The following is a 12,769-nucleotide window of genomic DNA, read 5'->3' on the forward strand; positions in this document are numbered from 1 at the left end:
AAGCTATTTGCTGAAAATAATGTCTTCTCTGGGTGTTGTCTGTACTTCCTTTTATTTTCCCTCCATTGCCTATCCAGTACTTCTTATTTCATTATTATGTTTTTAGAAACAAAATTAAAAAATATTAATATGATAATCTTTGGCATTTACTTTGAAAAAGAAGTGTGAAGAAGGACAAATCTGAATAAAATGATATTTTGATTAACTCAAGTTTTGCTTCCAGGAAATACCAGGTATCTGAATAGTGAAGAATCAGCTATAATTCTTCTACTTTCTTATTGTTCTAAGATTGGTAACAGCTTAAGCCACACTAACTAGTTAACATGAGCTTGCCAAATCATGTCAAGATTTCAAAATGAAAATGGACCTTTTGGAAAGTACATATTTCTGAATAAGGGGAAATATATTCTTAAACTGTCGCCAGTATTTATATGGGTTTTCCAGTTTGATCAGAAGTGGTCGTAAGTACTTTTCACTGTAACTTCAGTTTCGAGTATTTTCCCTGTTTTCGCTTTTCTTCAAATTCTCTGAACTCAAAGGCAATTTTTGCCTGTGATATTCTAAGACATTCAAGAACAAGAGATAATTTGGTTGTTAGCAAAGTATTTGGGATCACAAAGTTCTTAATGTAGGTGTGTTACAAGAATGCTGCTTAAAATACATGAAAAATAGTCATCTACTTCCATGAGCCACCTTTGAGTAAATGGATTTAGGTATAAGAGGTCTAGTTAGGAGGAGAACTTTTTCTTTGAGTGCCAACAGTGTGTTGCTGTGCTATGCTTTTAAAAATGTATTTTACTTTGTTTAATCCTTTTAAGATATTGCATGAGAGCTACTGCTGTTCCTGTTGCACAGTCATCATGACAGTTTACATTTGTTGAGCACTTATTATATACCATGCGCTGTTGTAAAAGCTTGACATGTACTGTCTCAGTTATAAACCTTATCAGGAGGTATCATCTTTTCTCTATAAGGTGCTGAATTTCTGGAGACATTAAACAATTTGCCCAAGTAGCCCGGCTATTTTAGGGATCGTTCTTGAGGAGATGATCAAACTCAGGCCTACCTGATTCCTAAGCCCGCAATCTTTCCTCTATGCTGTTGCTTCTCTTTTTATAACATATCTATGCTTATTGAAAAATTAATACCACTTTAAATGATTTAGTAATTTAATAGCTTATATTTTCCCCCAAGTCTTCAAAGTGCCATGTTCGTGTTTTTCATGGCATGGGACCATATACCCCAACGTGCACATGTATTCCATTTTTAGAAGTTGAATAGGTCAATATGTTTCTTCCAAAGGCTGCTTTGTATTTATAGCAGTCATGCAAGGAGTGTTCCACCACCCTCCTATAGACTTCCGCATGACTTTTAAAGATGCTCTTGTGATTGGGAGTGTCAATTCAGCCCTTCTTGAATCTCACAGATAAACCTGTCGACTCAGGTGTCAATTACACAGCAGACTGTGACGAGGACAATTTGGGAAGTTGATGTCTAATGAGTTCTATGCAGCCTTCATGGCACATTTTTCCTACCAAGGTCAAGAGGGTCTGAGATCTTGACAGTGATAATTTAGCCCTGAGCTGAACCACTATTAAATTTTCTGTCTAGAGGCAAAGAAGTTCAGACTTTGTATTTTCCATCTCCATGTCACCTCTGTACTCGATTTTTTCCTGTTAGTGACCCACATCTTCTTGTGACATTATGCATTTTCTCTTACAGTAAGAAAGAGAAAGAGAGAATCTTATTCTGTGATAATGCCAAAACCCAAGTGTGTGTGCTTCTTACTTGCACACTATTCTGCTAGGACTTGGGAAAGATCCAGTTCGGCGATATGCTTGTCATATGTATTTATACATACAAACTTGTTCTGCTGGTAATGTGCCAGCCTCTGACCATTTGCTCTGTGTGTGTGTGTGTGTGTGTGTGTGTGTGTATTTTTCCCATTTTTGCCTAGATTAAAGTTTCCTGTAATTGTATATGTACTACCTCTGGTCACTTCACACTCTAGAAATTAAAGTGAATGAGCATTGCATACTAAACAATGCTGTTTTCAATAGATCTTTCTTTCTTTGTAAGTCACAGATAATTATTATTCACAGAAGGTGGCTCAAAAATCATTAGACTGACAAAAAGTAGAAATTTGGTAACTGGAGTTGTTAAATAACCTTATTTTCTCAAATAGATGTGTTTTGAGTTGGTTGATATCAAATGAACCTTTGTAAGCTACAGGGCCTTTTAATGTTGTTAAAACAAGGAACATTTTCTCCATTAGACTGACTTTCTAAACAATATTCTTAATTTGGATCTTGTAAAGAGAACTTGTAAGTCACCAGCACTTGGACTTAGCAGGTAGTCTGTTGTCTTGATGCTTGGCCAACTTTTCCTCCATCTGTGAGCCAGCTGAAGTATGCCACCTCTTTTATGAGACCTCCCCGAACTCACTCAGGCACAATAGATGCCTTGGTCTCTGTTTTCTCCTTATGTAGGATGCATATGTCTAACGAGAGCCCTTTCGAGTATGATCTTGCGATTGGTAAACGCCCACTTCCAGAGTTATCATATTATTCAGTCGAAAGAGCAAGAGTCCTTTCATTATCCAGTGCCTGACACAATGCTAGGCATATAGTAGATACCCTCTGAATACGTGATGAGGGATGGATGGGTGGGTGCATGAATGTATGGGTGGACCTACTCCATAAAGCTCATCTTTAAACAACGTAATGATTCCTGGTAGTAAACTTCTGAACCAAGTCGATAATGCAGTACCACAAACTGTGAAGCCGGATTGTCTCTGTTTGAACCCCAGCTCTGCCAAATCAAGCTTCTGTGCCTTGGGCAAGGTACTTAACCCCTCTGTCCCTCAGTTTCTTATTCTGTAAAATGGATAATAATAATATCTCAGGTGTAATATGAAGATTTAATGTGACGATACAGAGAAAGCTCTTGGAACAGCGCCTGGCACATAGTAAGCTGCTCTTATGATGTTTCTGTTCTTATCATATAACCTGTAAAGACAAAGTAAAATTGCAATGTGCTAGGACAACAGACACCCAGAAAAATCTGTTTTGGGGAAGCAGAGATGAATGGAAATTTCATTACTCTTGACAAAGATCACATGGTCTTGTGCTGTGAAAGGATGTCTTTGTTCATGCCTTCTTTGTTAGGAGTGGGGCAGGGATAGAAAGCTGAGATCTCACCGATGCTGCTGATGGAGCCTCCTGGTTTCATCTTCTGGGACATCTCAACGTCATAAAGCCATTGTTGGGCTCGTCTGATTTAGGTGAATACTTGTGAGAGGGAAACAAGAATTAGGGTAACTATAGAATATTTGTTCAAACCAGGAAGGGGGTGCTGTTATTTTTCCACTGGAACAGTGGACACAGACAGAATAGTTTCAGGCAAACCAGAATTACTTCCAAGAATTACTTCCAAAACCAGAAGCACAGTATACACAATCAACATGTATGTGGTCTAATTGGCGTAAGAACCTTTCTAGGACATTCTGCCTTTGATAGGCATCTTTACCTTGAAAGTCCTTTCAGAAGAAGATAAATGGATCATTTATTCCAACTCCATTTAGTTTCATTTGTTAGTACGTTAAACTACACTTGATTTTAGGTCTCGGCTACTATCCCCAATCTCAGTGTCGGCTGGCTGGATCTGGGGGAAGGCCAATTCCTTTTCTCTGTCATGGATTGGAAGGCAACGGAGGCAAAGGAGTATGACATGAATTAAGAGCTTGACTCTCCTTTAATCTGAATTTTTAACCAATGATGACTTCCCTGAGTTGAATTCCATTTTTTAAACAGAGAATCGTAACCAGTAGAGTTCAGTTAACCCAGGTCCTTTGATTGGCAAAGGAGAAAAATGAAACCTATCCAAATTAGGGGTTTTCTGTGGTGGTTCACCTTCTTGGTATCAGAAACAGATTAGAACTCAGGTTTCTGTGACTGAATCCAGTGCTTTATTCAGCACCCTGGTTCAATCACCAAAGAATTTTGCGTCTAAATAAATTAAATAACCCTCTATGTCCTTTACTGCTGAAGATTTCTACAAAAAAAAAAAGTATAAAATTAGGGAATTATTTACATCTGGCTTTATCCTCTTGTGAGAGCATTTGGATTTGAGAGCCAGTGGCACCCTGCCAGTGACAAATGGAGGCACAGAGATTGCCTTCCCATCATCCGCTACCTTTTATGGTGTCGAGGGATTGCTTGCTCTCCTTTGTGACCCAGCTGCAAAGCAGCTGTTGCTGGGGCTCCTGCTTTTCCACTCTCACAGCGCAGCTTTCCTGACTATCCCCATGGGGTTTAAACTTCTGCAGCACGAGTGTCAGCCCTGAGCTCTGTGAGCCAAGGCCAGCTCTGTGGGGACCAATCAGCGTAGCCGCTTTCCAGGCTGTTGCTAAGCAGTTTGGGCTGGAGTGATCCAGCAAATTCTCATGACAAGCAAGAAGCACCCATTTGCACAAACAGCGCAAGAAAATGGTTGGCGCTGTTGCTAATAGCTAAGATTCAGGGGCTTTCCAATGGCACTAATTCCCTAAATGGTGATCACGTGGACCACTTTATCCATCTAAAGTTTCCTGTTGGAAACTATTTTCTACGAACTTGTGGTGCCGTCTTATGGACCACAGAAGGCTGATAAAAATTGTGGCTTCTTTTTTTCCCCTTGTATAGAGGAGGTGTTGACAACAGTGCCAGGGATGACATTCTGGGTATCACTCGGGCCTCATGATGTAATCACATTTACCCACTGAAACCTACGCCCTCATTAAGGCAACAGGACTTCCCAATGAGAGCATGCGTTTATGAAGTGTGTTTTGAGTGTTTGCTTTTACAAGATATTTAACGTTTTCATGCATTTATGACCACCTACTATGCATCTGGCCCTTAGCGAAGTGTTGACTAAACAATTCCCCTAAAATGGTTTACAATTAGAAGAGATTACAAGTGGTAATTAGAGTACATATGGTAAGTGTCACAACAAAAGCAGGAATCAAACGCTGTTAGGGCATCCAGGAGGAAAAGACACAGTTTAAAGAATTCTGGACTGGTTTAAATTTGGCCATGACCAAATTGGAAAGTTACCTAAGAACTCTAGAAATGGAATTTTGAGGTTTTCTCTTCTAATTTTCAATTAAACTAAGAGGGAAAAAAAAGCCCTACACATTAATTTTTATGCCCAGTTGTGATTTATGTTTTGACTTTCTGTTTTCTTTTTCAAAACACTCAATATGTCTCATTCCCTTCTGCTGACATGGTCACTTTCCCTCCCCTTCAGAGCCAGACTATTGACTGAGGGTATCCATTTCCTCGCTCCACTCCCCAAATTCCCCCCCACTCCTTCAGGCTTTAAGACCTATTATGCCATAGAAATACACCTTACTGAACTTACCAGTGATCTCTGTGTCATTAAATCCACTGGATATTTTCAACAATTGACATAATTGACTACTTCTATCTTCTTGAAATACTGTTTTACCTTACCTCAGGCCTCTTGAGTCAGCCTAACAGACCACATCTTTGACAGCTCAGATGTCTCAAAGGTACCTCAATCTCTACAGTTCTCAGAATTGAGCTCATGATCTTCCCCCCTTAATCTGGTCTTTCTTTTTCTATTATTTACCAGCTTTGTCTCAGTTTCAGAATCAGAAACCTAGGGGTCATCTTTGTGACCTCTGTCTCACACCCCATCCCTCTCTTATCCCTCATGTAATCCTATCTGTATCACCTAAATATCCCTCCTGTCAGTCCACTAAGCTTCATCTCCATTATCAGCCCCATCACTCTCTTTTAAAAGCCTGGATTAATCTGCCCGCATCCCTTCCAGTTCCCATTACAACCGTTATCCACACAACCCTCAGAGCGATATTGACAAAACAGATAAGGACAAATTCCTTCACGTAATCTATTCGCCAGGCGGGCTCTACCCCTCCGACCTTTTCACATGGCCTACCTCTACTCCTTCTCTCTGTCTCCCTCATCCTGGGCTCATGCAGTGTTTTTGCTACAGAGGTTTTACCCTTGCTGTGTCTCTACTTCAGATACTTTTGTCTACCCTGCAACTAGATCATACAACTAGTTAATCATACACAGCTCTCAGATTGTTAGAGCAAGCAGGAGTTCTTTTGGAAACCTTTCCTGAATACTTCAACTAGTTCTAAGTGAAATGTACAGCCCTTATTTGTGTTGTACTCCTAACAGCTACAGTTTTGGACTCTTCATGAGGGCAAGGGTTATGTCCTTATTCACCATTTTCATACTAGTGCTTAACACAGTTCCCAATAAATATTTGTTGGATTAAGGAAATCAACGAATAAATTTAATGAACTGCTGAAAGTTCATTGTTTTAATTACAAACAGATATTTTTCTATTTGTGAGTCAAAGATAAATTTTGTGTATTATTCTGAAGTCTAAAAATAGCTGATTTTGATATTTAAAAATGATTTACATAATTTTAAAGTAAATTTTAGGATACATTTATCTGCAATTTAATTACACATTTGATCCAAACAAAATTTCTACTTACTTCACCGCAACTTCCTTAGACATTTTAATAAAATATCTGAATTCCCTTCTCATAAATTGATATTATGGATGGAGAAGGGTTGTGGTAAGATGTTGTCTTTAACTTGACTTTGACTTTAGTACAGCAATGCAATGTAACAGCCTAAGCAATTTGCCCAGATGGAGCTTAAGATGTGGTTGTAGCCTATCAAATTAATTACCTTCCACTGAAATGTTATTACAGTGTGTGTGGATGACCTCTTTAAGCTTGAAGGGAAAATATACAAGTGAACAGATGTAGAAAGGAAGTAAAAACTTGTTATCTAACAAGAAATCTGAATAAGTTAAATACCTTCAGTTATATAATGTTTCAGAAATTAGCTATTTGTATTTATACCTTAAAATCTAACTTTTAACTCCTAATGTCAAAGCTGTATAGAAAGCAACATAGAATTTAATTTTTATTAATCAAATATTTTAAATATTTATGGAAAGCAAGCTACTTATTTTAAACAGTTATTTAAAATCTTTTTTCTTCTTTTATTGAAAACATGATTGAAATAGAAGAGTTTTTTGTTTTTGCCCATTTTTTGCTTTCCTCTTGGCATTCTTCCAAGTTTTCTTTTACTTTCTTCTCAGGGAAGGTACTAGATATCTGGTGTTCTTGCCAAGCCTTGGTCTGTGACCTCCTTTCTGTCCAGTCTTTCTAAATTAGTCCTCCATACTCTCCTGCCCTAGCATTTCAATCAAACAGAACATACCCAATCCATCAGTCACCTATCTGCGAGATATTCCGAACCTAACCACATCTCACTGTTTCCACTTCTTTCACCCTAGTCTTAGCCATGGAGCATTAATAACCTCCTACGTGGTCTCCCTGTTTTCTGTGCCCCCTACAGTCAGTTTTCCAGCCAAGATCTCCAGTATTTTTGTAAGAATATGTGAGATCACGTTGTACCTCTATTTAAAATCCTCTGTCGTGTTCCTTCCTAGTCAAAAGAAATTGCAGGGCTTGCCTCAGCAGCATGTACACTAGAACTGAAATGACACAGAGAGGATTAGCATGGGCCCCACGCAAGGATGACACACATTGATGAAGTAAGTGTTCCATATATTGTGCAGTTCCCAGAGGCTGTTTGATGCTTTGCTGGTTAACACCAAGGAAATGATGTGAGTCAAAGCAACATGTGGCATCCGATGTTGAAACTGTGATTTTTTTTACTACCGAAAAAGAAAAATTAATTCCAAACTCCTCACAGGGCCTACTTTTGCTCTACAAAGTCTGGTCGCTCCTGTCTCTCACACTCATTTCCTGTGATTCTTTGCGGCATTTACTGCCCTGCCGCCATATTGGTTTTCTTGTTAGTCCCTAAAATTCCAGACATGCCACATCTTTGCATGGTTCACTCACTCCCTTTACTTAGGTCACTTCTCCAGTGTTACCAGAGGCCTTTCTTGACCACTTTATCAGACACCATCCCACCCCAGTGTGTGTTGCTCTCTTCCCTTAGCCTGTGTTTTTTGTTTTTTTTTTTTTGTACCAACTACTTTAGACAGACAGTGTCACCTGCTCGTATGTGAACTATCATTTCACCACCAGAATGTGAACTGCGAAAGGCCAGGAACTTCGTCTTGATTACCAGGATCTGGAATACAGCCTGTTACATAGCAGGAGCTTAATCCATTTCTGTGGAGTGAAAGTCACATCTCTGAAGCATTCTCTTTCCCTTTTCAGTGGACTAAGTTGTTCTGTGTTCTCAGGACACTTAGTTTGACACTAAGTAACACAGCACTATTTTTTAACAGTCTAATCTAGAAGTGTACTTCCCTCCCTGTCAGTCTTGAAATACCAAAGGACCAACCCTCTCATTTACCTTTGAAATCCTACAGTAAAATAAGCCAGTGATACAGGTAGTGCTAGCCTCCTTTTTAAAATATTCTTTTTGTTTTTTAAATGCAATTAGGACATAAACAGAAACTTACAACCTGCTTATTTCGTTTAGCAACAGATCATGGAAATCTCTTGTAGTTTCAATCATTTCTACAAAATCATTTTAGTAGATACATAATATTTCATTGAAATGACATTTGGTTAACCAAGTCTATGCTGATAGACACTGAATTTGTATAAACAATACTGCAGTGAAAATAAATAGCTACCTCTCGGTATTTACAGATATTTCCTTAGGACAAATGCCTAGAGATTGAACTGTTTGGCCAAGATATACCTATGACTTAAGAGCTTTGATGAATATCAAATTGCTCCCAGGAAGATCTTATTATCTTTTACTATATTTTAGCTATGTGTTAGCTGAGTGCTGGTTTTTATGAACCCTCAGGAATACTGAGTTCTATAATATTGGGGCAACTTCACTGATAGATGATTCGTCACATCTCAATGTATTAATTTACATTTTAGGTAAACTGAATATTGAGTAAGTTTAATACGTTTTTACAGGGATATCGAACATTATTTTTTGTATTTGCAAACTGCTTATTTGTGCCTATTGCTCATGTAACATGTCTGACATTCGAGCCAGAGCCCCAGCTGCACACAGATGATCCACTTTAACTTCTTTGAGGGAAATTCAGTCTACTGCAGTCTTTCATCCCACTTGGTCTGCCATTTCATTTCAGCCAGTGTTGTGGCCTCCTCCCCTTCCCAAAGTTCACCTAAATCTGGGAGGCTTAATGGTGTTCAAAAAGCTGGGAAGGAGGCTGCCCTGGGCAGCTCGGTCTGAGCAGATTTCTTCACCTTGAAGTCTGATGGCTCTGCAGTAGGACCCAGGACGGATTTCAGAGAAGCTTTGCTCAGGTTGGGAGTTGCGGTTCTGGGGTCCAGCCTTGCTCTAGGTGTACCCCAGAGCCATGCCTCCCTGCCGGGTTCTGGATGCAGCCCCTGGACACTGAGAGGGCACTCCCTGTCACCACTAGCTGCCCTCAATGTCATTTGACATGCCTTTTCCGTGAGCTTAGGTTTATGACAGTATACTCCAGGTATCTTTCAGGCAGCTTCTGCTTTGGGACATTTAGGAAAAGAGATCAGGAAAAGGCCTGACATTTATAGAAAGCGAAACTTGAGGGACATTTCAGGGAGGAGAAACACAAACTATTATCAGTAAGCTACTTAGCCACATTCATTTTTGTTTATGGTAGCCTTATTCTGTTATATTTCAAAGCTTTCCAGAAGAAATGCTATTCTGTCCCTAAAAAAAAGAATGTCATGGTCAAGTTTTAGGCCCCTGATAATTTGATGGGAAACATTTTAGTAGTATGGAGATAAAGTATTTCATCATGAGAGTTACCACTGCCCCTGTCCCTTCACTTTGCCTCTAAGGTTATCTCTGGCTGATTATATATAATGACTTGGAGGGACTTTAGAACTAAATGGTTTGATGTAAATCATCTTGATTAGTAAGAATTAGTTCAACTGTTAGATTTTTTTTAATGATATTTTTCTTGTGATGAGGAAAACCTTTTTTATCCTGAAGACACTTTGCTTACAAACACTGTGATGTTAAGACAGACCATGAAACAGCACTTCTTCTATTTGTAAATGGTGGCCTTCACAAATTAATTTTTCAAGGCTATTAGATTGCTTTTCCTTTTGTACTCATTAAACTATAATGCAGCTGTAAACAACACATTTACCAAACTACATATAAGCTTTGGACCCATTTCATTGGCTGCTTCCCTTTCTGCTTTCTTATCTGTGTAGATACATTCTTGAATGTGAAATGAAGATGTGATTTTCATTGGTTGTGAAAAATGACTGACATTCACCGTTGTCAGACTTTCCCCCAAAGTAGACACTAAATGTATGGGAGTGACTGCTGGATACACAATTGCAGAAGGAGACTCTTTACACTAAACTTACAGCAGCCTCTAAATATGAGTAGGGCCACCTGAGGGAAATCCTCTGGTTTGTTCTTTATATTATTCTAACTGGTGTTCCCACCAATGCTGAAGACACAGGTGGTCCCTTATTAGGATATAAATATTTGGTTGAGAATCAGGCTACTTCTGAGGAACACTTTTTATAGTTTTATAGACCTTGGTTCATGTGACAGTTTCCAGAAGTAAAGTGTAGAGATCACTGCTTTATTCATAGCTCTGTAGTTTACTGAAAACATGTTACCATGTGAACTAAATAGCTAAGGAGTAACTATATGCTATTAAATTGTATACAAGAAAACAGTGGTAGCCTGTTCATTTGTTGACTGGTAATTATATTTATAGAACACTTGGATGGCTATAGATGAAAAAGTAAAGTCTTATGGGAGTAATCTAGTTTAGAGGACAAGATTAATACACTAATTATATTATATATTTATAATGCAATGCAAAGTCTTGAAGTTTTTAGGTTATTCAATAAAATAGCAGTTCTGAGCTGTGGCATGGAAACACACTGTGTGTAGGGTGGTAGATATAATGAGTGATTTGTTACCAAAAATAAGTATAAAATTTGGTATATGGTTAACTTTTAAAAATAAGACAATTCAAGCTGAAGCCATTAATAGTATAACATTTTCTCATGTTTAATATTCCCGAGTGCTTCCTTAAGTAGGAGCTCCAGGTTTGGGGGGTGTGTGTGTGTGTGTGTGTGTGTGTGTGTGTGTGTGTGTGTGTGTATAAATATATAAGTATCTATTTTTATATTTCTTCACTTTGTAGTTGGAAAAAACGTTGATCAGCCCTCAGAAGAGAAACTGTTTGCCTTGTATACCCGCTCAGGTGGGCACCTCTTTCTGAACAGGGACAGTAGCCTCCAGTTTAATTAGAAAACAAAATAAATGTGCTGAAAACTAATCTTATGCTGCAGAACAGGCTATCTGAACTTTACTGAATATTTATCTTACATGTGTATGTTTTATTGCTGCCGGTCGGAAGAGGACCTGACCAAGCCTAGTCCTGATTGAGGATGCTTTTTTTCATGAGTTTTAACGATATTAATCTTGGATCTGTTTTTAATATTCAGTAGAGTGCTACAAATATTATACGAATATGAGGATAAATATATTGATAATCTCAAATCCCTAACCCCCTTGTTACTCATGCAGCCCTTGCCAGGAATATGTCTCTGCACTGGTTCCATTCAGTTCTCCTCTTTTCTCATCTTTCTAGCTCTTTCCCTTCATCCCATAGTCATCTATGCTGCTTCAGATCCAGCCAGTTAATCCTTCATATCAGCACTAATATGCTAACTGCAGAGAATGTCTAATCTAGAATTGTTCAAAGTTCTGATGGTAAAATTTCTAAAGTGTTTGCCAAGTATTCCTGTAGGTCTGTTTGATATTGACTTTCTAATCTTTTCCACCATCAGTTGCTCTTTGCTTCCACATACTGGGTTTTTGCTGTTTTAACTGACTCCTGCGTGAATACACCAAATTGTTATATACAAACTGTAAATACTTTCCGAGAATTACAGTTTGCAAATTTGAAATTCTACTTGCCAACCACCTTAGTTTATAATGAAAGCCCTTGGTCTGGTATTTTAGGGTTCAAGTTGTGTGACTCCAGTGTGATAGTAATGACTCTGAAAAAATAATCATATAAGCACGATTAAAAGAAAAGGGAAATTACTGGGAGGTGGAGCCATCACAGAGGGCTTTATAAAAAAGTGGGATTTCAACCAAGGCTTGAAGCATAAAGTATATATGAATGAATGAAAAGAAAGAATAACATTACAGACCAGAAGAAATAATTAAGGAAGAACATAGGAGCTACAGTTAAGGTAAGGTACATAAGGAAATTGGCCTGATAAGGTACAGGAATTTATCCAAGAAGATTTGAACTAGATTGTGAAATAGTTTGAAAATTAGACTGGTTATTAGTAAATAAAATGAGTGGAAACAGGGTGCTATTAAAATATTTTTGAGCAGTGGCACAACATGAAAACAGTTCTGTTTAAGTATTATTAAGCTGGTAAAATGAAGTTCAGTGAGTCAGGAAATCCGAAATCTATTGTAGCATTCAAGATGTGAGCCGGAGGCTTCCCTGGTGGTGCAGAGGTTAAGAATCCGCCTGCCAATGCAGGGGACACGGGTTCGAGCCCTGGTCCAGGAAGATCCCGCACGCTGCGGAGCAACTAAGCCCGTGTGCCACAGCTACTGAGTCTGCACTCTGGAGCCCACGAGCCACAACTACTGAGCCTGTGTGCCACAACTACTGAAGCCTGGGTACCTAGAGCCAGTGCTCCTCAACAAGAGAAGCCACCGCAATGAGAAGCCCCTGCACTGCAACAGAGTAGCCCCCC

General features: G+C 38.8%; 1 protein-coding gene and 1 non-coding gene across 6 annotated transcripts in view; both read left to right on the forward strand.

The window, feature by feature from the left end:
- The window catches only part of TMTC2 (transmembrane O-mannosyltransferase targeting cadherins 2), an 862,038-nt gene that overhangs the window by 298,648 nt on the left and 550,621 nt on the right, over nt 1-12,769 (forward strand). The gene's annotated exons all lie outside the window — the stretch shown is intronic.
- On the forward strand, nt 7,526-7,630 carry LOC137203033 (U6 spliceosomal RNA). The gene has a single exon (XR_010932866.1). It is a non-coding gene; the product is annotated as a U6 spliceosomal RNA (small nuclear RNA).

This window comes from Pseudorca crassidens, chromosome 11 (assembly GCF_039906515.1).
Source record: "Pseudorca crassidens isolate mPseCra1 chromosome 11, mPseCra1.hap1, whole genome shotgun sequence".
NCBI lineage: Eukaryota > Metazoa > Chordata > Mammalia > Artiodactyla > Delphinidae > Pseudorca > Pseudorca crassidens.